Source organism: Hypanus sabinus, unplaced genomic scaffold (genome assembly GCF_030144855.1).
Source record: "Hypanus sabinus isolate sHypSab1 unplaced genomic scaffold, sHypSab1.hap1 scaffold_667, whole genome shotgun sequence".
NCBI lineage: Eukaryota > Metazoa > Chordata > Chondrichthyes > Myliobatiformes > Dasyatidae > Hypanus > Hypanus sabinus.
In genome coordinates this window covers 120,701-127,490 of record NW_026781521.1, presented here as the reverse complement: position 1 = coordinate 127,490, position 6,790 = coordinate 120,701, and positions in this window count along the sequence as shown.

Below are 6,790 nucleotides of genomic sequence, written 5' to 3'. Positions count from 1 at the left end.
CTGCCTTTCCTGTACCAGAGCCTCTAAAACTCCACGTGTGGCATTCTCAAGGAGAAATGTAGTGTAATTACTGTGTGGACGAAGAGTTATGTAAGGGCAGCACCAACAATGGAGCCGCCGGAAATTCTTTGGAGGAAGCGCCAGGACAGATTCCTCATCAACCCGAGCTACGCTCACCTGTGTCTCTATCCGAAAGGCCCAGTTATAACGGGATTGCGGGGTCAGATTCTGAACCAGGACCTTGAGTGCCGCTTTCTATGTTCTTCTTTTTTAAACAAACCACAGTTCACAACACTAAACGCCAACAGACTGGCAGATCAACTGAGAGGCTCAATAGAAAAAATAAAATGCTATTCCTTCGCGCCGGAGAGGCACCAGAGGATTGGAGGATTGCCAGTGGTGGTCTGCTGTTTACGACATGCTGTACGTAAGTGTACCATCGGCCGTTGAGTCTGATATCAGATGTGTGAAAGTTTTTGAAACCTTTTCTGAGTGACCGGATATATAAGTATTTGAATAAAGATGGACAGAACGGGAATAGTCAGTGTGGCCTCCTGCGTGGTAGGCCACGTCTATGTAATTTTATCCACTTATTTTTCTTGAGAAAGCTGGCAGAAAAATGCATGAGGGCAAGCCAGTGAGTAGTGTCTACATGGGCTTTAGAAAGGCATTTGGCAAGATCCCGCATGGGAGTTCGGTCAAGAAGGGTCAGTGTCTCGGCATTGAGATGAGGTAGTATCTTATACTACCTTATAAGATAGTAAGGTATCTTGCTATCTCAGATATCTTTGATATCTATTATATTAGATATTAAATTTGGCTTTGAGGGAGAATTCAGAGACTGGTTGCTTTCCGACTGGAGGACTGTGACTAGTAGGGAACCACAGAGATCGGTGTTGGGTCCGTTGCTGTATATCAATAATCTGGATGATACTGTGGTTAACTAGATCAACAAAGTTGCGGACGATACAAAGATTGGAGTGTATTTGACAGCGAGGAAGGCTATCATTACTTCTGGAGGGATCTGGATCAGTTTAAAATGTGCTGGTAAACAGCAGATGGAAATTAATGTGGAAAAGAGCGAGCTGTTGCACTTCGGTCTCACACGGTGAACAGTAGGACAGTGAGGAGTGTGGTAGAACAAAGTGATCTGGAGATACAGGTCCATAATTCGGTGACGGTGGTGTCACAGGTAGAGAGGGTCGTAAAGTTAGCTGCAGGCACATTGGCTTCCAAGAATCAGTGTAATGAGTATAAGAGATGGGATGTTATGTTGAACTATATAAGAGGCCGAATTTACAGCATTGTGCGCAGTATTAGTCATCTACCTACAGGGGAAATGGGAGCAATGTTGAAAAAGTACAGTAAAAATTTACAAAGATGTTAATGGTACAAGGACCTGGAAAAATAAAAGAAAGATCGAATAGGTTTGGACTTTGTTCTTTCGAACGCAGAGTCGTGAACCTTTAAGGGATGTTTGGATAAGGACAGGGGATATGGTGGGCTGTGGTCCAAGGGCAGTTTAAATTGTTGTGGCGTGAACTAGATAGCCCGAAGGGTCTGTTCTGTGCTATGACTCTCTGTGACTCTGACTCTACGAGTGGCCTATCGAATTCAGATTGGTGTTTATTATTGCAATTTCTAGCAGTGTTTTAAGTAACCTTCTGAGAGTCTTGCAGAAGATTCACATGGAAGTTGTTGTGTTGGCCTGATTGTTTAATGTCCGTGTACAGCGACAGTGGGATGAGATCAGCAGTGTATGTTATTATCGGCACACTATATACTTTGTTCATGTTCAATGGTCTTTAAATTTCCTCCTTTAGTTCATGATATGTTTGATCCATTCTGTATTTTGTAGCGCTTTGCATATCTATGACTATTAAGTAACTTGTTCTTCCTGTTTTTATCTTGTAATATTATATCCAGACTGTTAATAAGAAGGATCGGAAGTGAGGGTTGTGAGCAATTTAAAGTTGCTGGGTGTCCGAAGCTCAGAGATCCTAACCCTGGTCTCCGGAGGTGATATCTGTTCTTTGTCAAGCGGCGTGCCGTGCAAAATCCTGATCTGATGAATAACGGACGTGGGAGCACGGAAGCAGATCTGGAAATCTCCAGGAAGGCTTTCTTCGTTGCTGCTGCTGTTTTGAGGCCCGGGCATCTGCTGAGAAGAACAGACCCCCAGTCCTCGTGGTCGCGTTGCCGATGGCTGGCGGAGGATGGTACTCAGAGAGGCTTTGCCGGAGGGATGCTCGGAGGTTCGGAGATTCGACGGGCTCGGAGTCTGCTGCGGTCGGGGCACTTTCACTGTGTCCTGCGTCTGCAAGGATGTGTCCGACAGCACTTTCATTGTGTGCTGTGTTAGCAAGGCTGAATCCGGCAGCTCCGTGGAAGTCCATAGCGAGAGTATTCCCTTCCGACGCCTGCGTGGGATGACGAGTCTATCGGGACCCAGAGGACTTGTGGAAATTGTGTTGTGGTATATTTCGAACATACAGTCTTTCAACATCTTTGGACTATTTTTACTGTGCCCATGGTCTATTTTTAATCAATTATGGTATTGTTTCACTGTTGTTACCATATGTTTAACTATGTGGTTTTATGTAGGTCTTGTAGCTTTAGTTTTTGGTTTATTGGGTGGTAGAGTTGGTCTCCTTACTTGGTGTGTCTGGGTAGTCTTGTTTTGTCTGGTGGATTTGGAGCTCCTTTCCGAGGAACGCGCTAAGATGGTAGCGCGATATTAATACGCAGTAGCGTCTGCGGACTCTGGATTTGGGGATTGTTAAACGATATGTGGATTTTCTGTTTTGTCGTGTGCTTTTGTGATATCATTCTGGAGTAATGTTGTTTCATTTTTTCAACTGCATTGCTGTTGTGATTTCTTTCTTTCTTTTAAAATATTTTATTAATTTTAAACAAACATAAACGAAACATGAATACAGAGAGTTTTAGAGTACATAATTAATAGATTAAGTATACATTCAAGTAGATGATAATCCACATATATATGATAACCCAAATTCATTGTAATTACGAGAAAAGGAGAAAAAAGAAAAAAAAAAGAAAATAAAACTAACCAACATGGCCCATTGTATTATGTCGAATATACACAATAACGTCAATAACTCCGTACCTCCATCCAAATAATTGAGGATAATAAAAGTAAGGTTTAGGAAAAGTCGGTTTGGCTCATATGAAAATGTTGAATAAATGGTGTCCAAGTTTCTTCAAATTTAACTGAAGGATCAAAGACAACACTTCTATTTTTTTCTGAGCTTAAACAAGAGATGGTTTGAGAAAGCCACTGAAATATAGTTGGAGGATTAATTTTTTTCTAGTTCAATAGGATAGATCTTCTAGCCATTAATATAACAAATGCAATCATCCACCAGGCTAAGGGGGATAAACAACTATTATCCACCACTGGTAAACCGAAAATTGCAGTAATAGGATGCGGTTGCATTCTGATATAAAGAACTGTTGAAATAATACCGAAAATATATTTCCAATAAATTTGCAAGCAAGGACAAGACCAAATCAATGAAGCGACTTCAGAGTGACTTCTGTCGCAGGTTGGATTCACATGAGAATAAAATCGAGCAAGTTTATCCTTGGAGATGTGAGCCCAGTGTACAACCTTAAATTGTATTAGGGCATTTTTAGATAAATAGAAGAAGAATTGACTAATTATAAAATTTTCTCCCACTGCTCAGTTGGTATAAGGCAATTAAGTTATCTTTCCTACTACTTCTTAATTTTTTCTGATACTTCTTGCTGTATTTTCAGAATCATATTATAAATGGTGGCTACTAAACCCTTCTGGCAAGGATTGAGAGCTATTTTTTTTCCGTAACGTCCATTGGACATAATTTCGGGAAAGACTGTAACATATTATTCAAAAAAATTCTAACTTGCAAAAATCTTAAAAAATGAGTTTTACGTAAATTATATTTATTAGATAGCTGTTCAAAGGACATAAAACTATTAACTAAAAGTAGATCACGAAAACATGTTATACCTTTTATTTTCCATAATACAAAGTCTTCATCCATAGAAGAGGGCCGGAAAGAAAAGTTAGAAATAATAGGGCTTGATAGGATAAACTTATTCAAGCCAAAAAATTTACGGAATTGCAAACATATTCGCAATGTATGTTGAACTACAGGATTAGTTATTTTTTTATTCAATTTAGACAGAGAAAAAGGAAGGAAAAATCCTAAAATTGAAAACATTTAATAGTCTTGTACAGATTTACTTTCCAAATTTACCCATTGTGGGCAAGATTTTATAATCATATTTCTAAATGACAATAAATCGAAATTCAATTCAATTAATTTCAACATGTCGGTAGAGCAATTAAGAGGGAAAGACAGTGGTTATGCTTCATCAGGAGTTTGTAGACATTTGGCTCGTCACCTGAAACACTCAAAAACATCTAAAGATGTACCGTGGAGACCGTTTCGACATGCTGCAGCAGAATAATTGAATCTACAAATACATGTAAAATTAGATCCGTTTTTTCTTCTCGTCCCCGCAGGATCCATGACACCTACAAAGGCTGGTGCACCAGAAAGGAAATGTTTATTATTAAGGACCTACACCACCCAGGGCATGCTGTCCTCTCATTATTACCGTCCGGAAGACACACCTACAAGGATTGGTGCACCAGAAAGGCAAAGTTTATTAATAAGGAACTACACCACCCAGAGTCTGCCGTCCTCTCATTATTAGCATCGAGAGGAAGGGTTCGAATCCTGAAGGCGCACATTCATCTATTCAGGAACAGTTTCTTCCCTTCTGGGGTTACATCTCCACAGATCCCTGAAAGTTGCCTCACAGGTAGATAGGATAGTTAAGAAAGCTTATGGGCTATGAGCTTTCATAAGTCAAGGTACAGAGTTTAAGAGTCGCTAGGTAATGATGCAGCTCTATAAAACTCTGGTTAGGCCACACTTAGAGTACTGTGTCCAGTTCTGGTCTCCTCACGATCGTAATTCAAACAAGAGGACATGATTTGAGAGTTAGGGGGCAGAAGTTTAAGGGAAACACGAAGGGATATTTCTTTACTCAGAGAGTGATAGCTGTGTGGAATGAACTTCCTGTAGAAGTAGTAGAGGCCAGTTCAGTTGTGTCATTTAAGGTAAAATTGGATAGGTATATGGACAGGAAAGGAGTGGAGGGTTATGGGCTGAGTGCGGGTAGGTGGGACTAGGTGAGATTAAGGGTTCGGCACGGACTAGGCGGGCCGAGATGGCCTGTTTCCGTGCTGTGATTGTTATATGGTTATATGGTTATATGTTTATATGGTAAGGGTGTGGATGTGTTGGAAAGGGTACAGAGGAGATTTACCAGGATGCTGCCTGGTTTAGAGTGTATGGATTATGATCCGAGATTAATGGAGCAGGGGTTTACTCTTTGGAGAAAAGGAGGATGAGAGAAGACATGATTGAGGTATACAAGATATTAAGAGGCAAAGGTAGTATGGACAGCCAGCGCCTCTTCCCCAGGGCACCAATACTCAATACAAGAGAACATGGCTTTCAGGTAAGGGGTGGGAAGTTCAAAGGGAAAAGAGAGAAAGGTTTTTTACTCAGAGTCATTGGCGCGTGGAACCCGAGTCTGTATTGGTGGCAGATACGCCAGTGAAATTTAAGAGACTACTAGAAACGTTTATGGAGGAATTTAATCTGGGGTGGGGGTATAAATGGGAGGCTGGGTTTAAGGGTCAGTACAACATTTTGAGCTGAAGGGCCTGTACTGTGCTGTATTATTCTATGCTCCATGTTATTAAGTAAGCGGCTGATGTCATTGTTAGTCCCCACCTCACTCAAGCACTCTCTTGAAGTGACAGCCCACAACAAATGAAACCTAGGGATTCATAACACTGCCCCCCACCAAAAATAATTTTATCTAAAAGAGCAAAATTTAAACTGGAAGCTACAGTATGTAAAATAATGCATGTATGGTTATCATGTAACACATTGCAGAATCGTATACACATACCAGATTCTGTTTCACTATTAAAACTTTAGGTTCAGCATCTGGAAAGGCAATCGGCAATGATATTGTCCGTGCTTTTCATATGCATATGCATTATCACAATACCATATTCTTGCAAAACCAGACTCTAGTTTAACAATCATCTAGTTTTGCCATTTATCTGTATCAAAAACACCAACAGATTATGATCAGTATAAACTACAAGATGTTTCTTCTCAGGACAAACATCGACATCAAAATGCCGCAAGGCCAAGATGAGTGACAACAACTCTTTCTCTAAGAACCATAGAAGATTACAGCACAGAAACAGGCCTTTTGGCCGTTCTTGGCAATGCCAAATAATTTTTCTATCTTGTCTCTTTGACCTGCTCCTGGGCCATATCCCTCCAAGCTCCTCTTATCCTTATACCTGTCCAAGATTTTCATAAATGTCAAAAGTGAGCCTGCTAATGTGGAATAATTTCTTTGAGGCTCATTGAATTTTCTCGAAAAGTAAGCTACAGGATGTTCAACATCATCATCATCTTTCTGTAATAACACTGTCCCGGCAGGTTCAGCACTGGCATCCACAGCTATAGAAAATGGCTTTGTAAAGTCAGGTGCCCTGAGCACAGGTTGATGACATAAAAATGGCTTTCAATCGATCAAATGCCTCCTGACAAAGCTCGGTCCAAACAAACTTTATACCCAACCTGGGGAGATTAGTCAAAGGAAGAGCGATATCAGTAAAGTTCTTGCTGAACTTTATCCAACCATTCCCAGGAACGTTCAAAGAGCCTTCTTACCAGTCAGA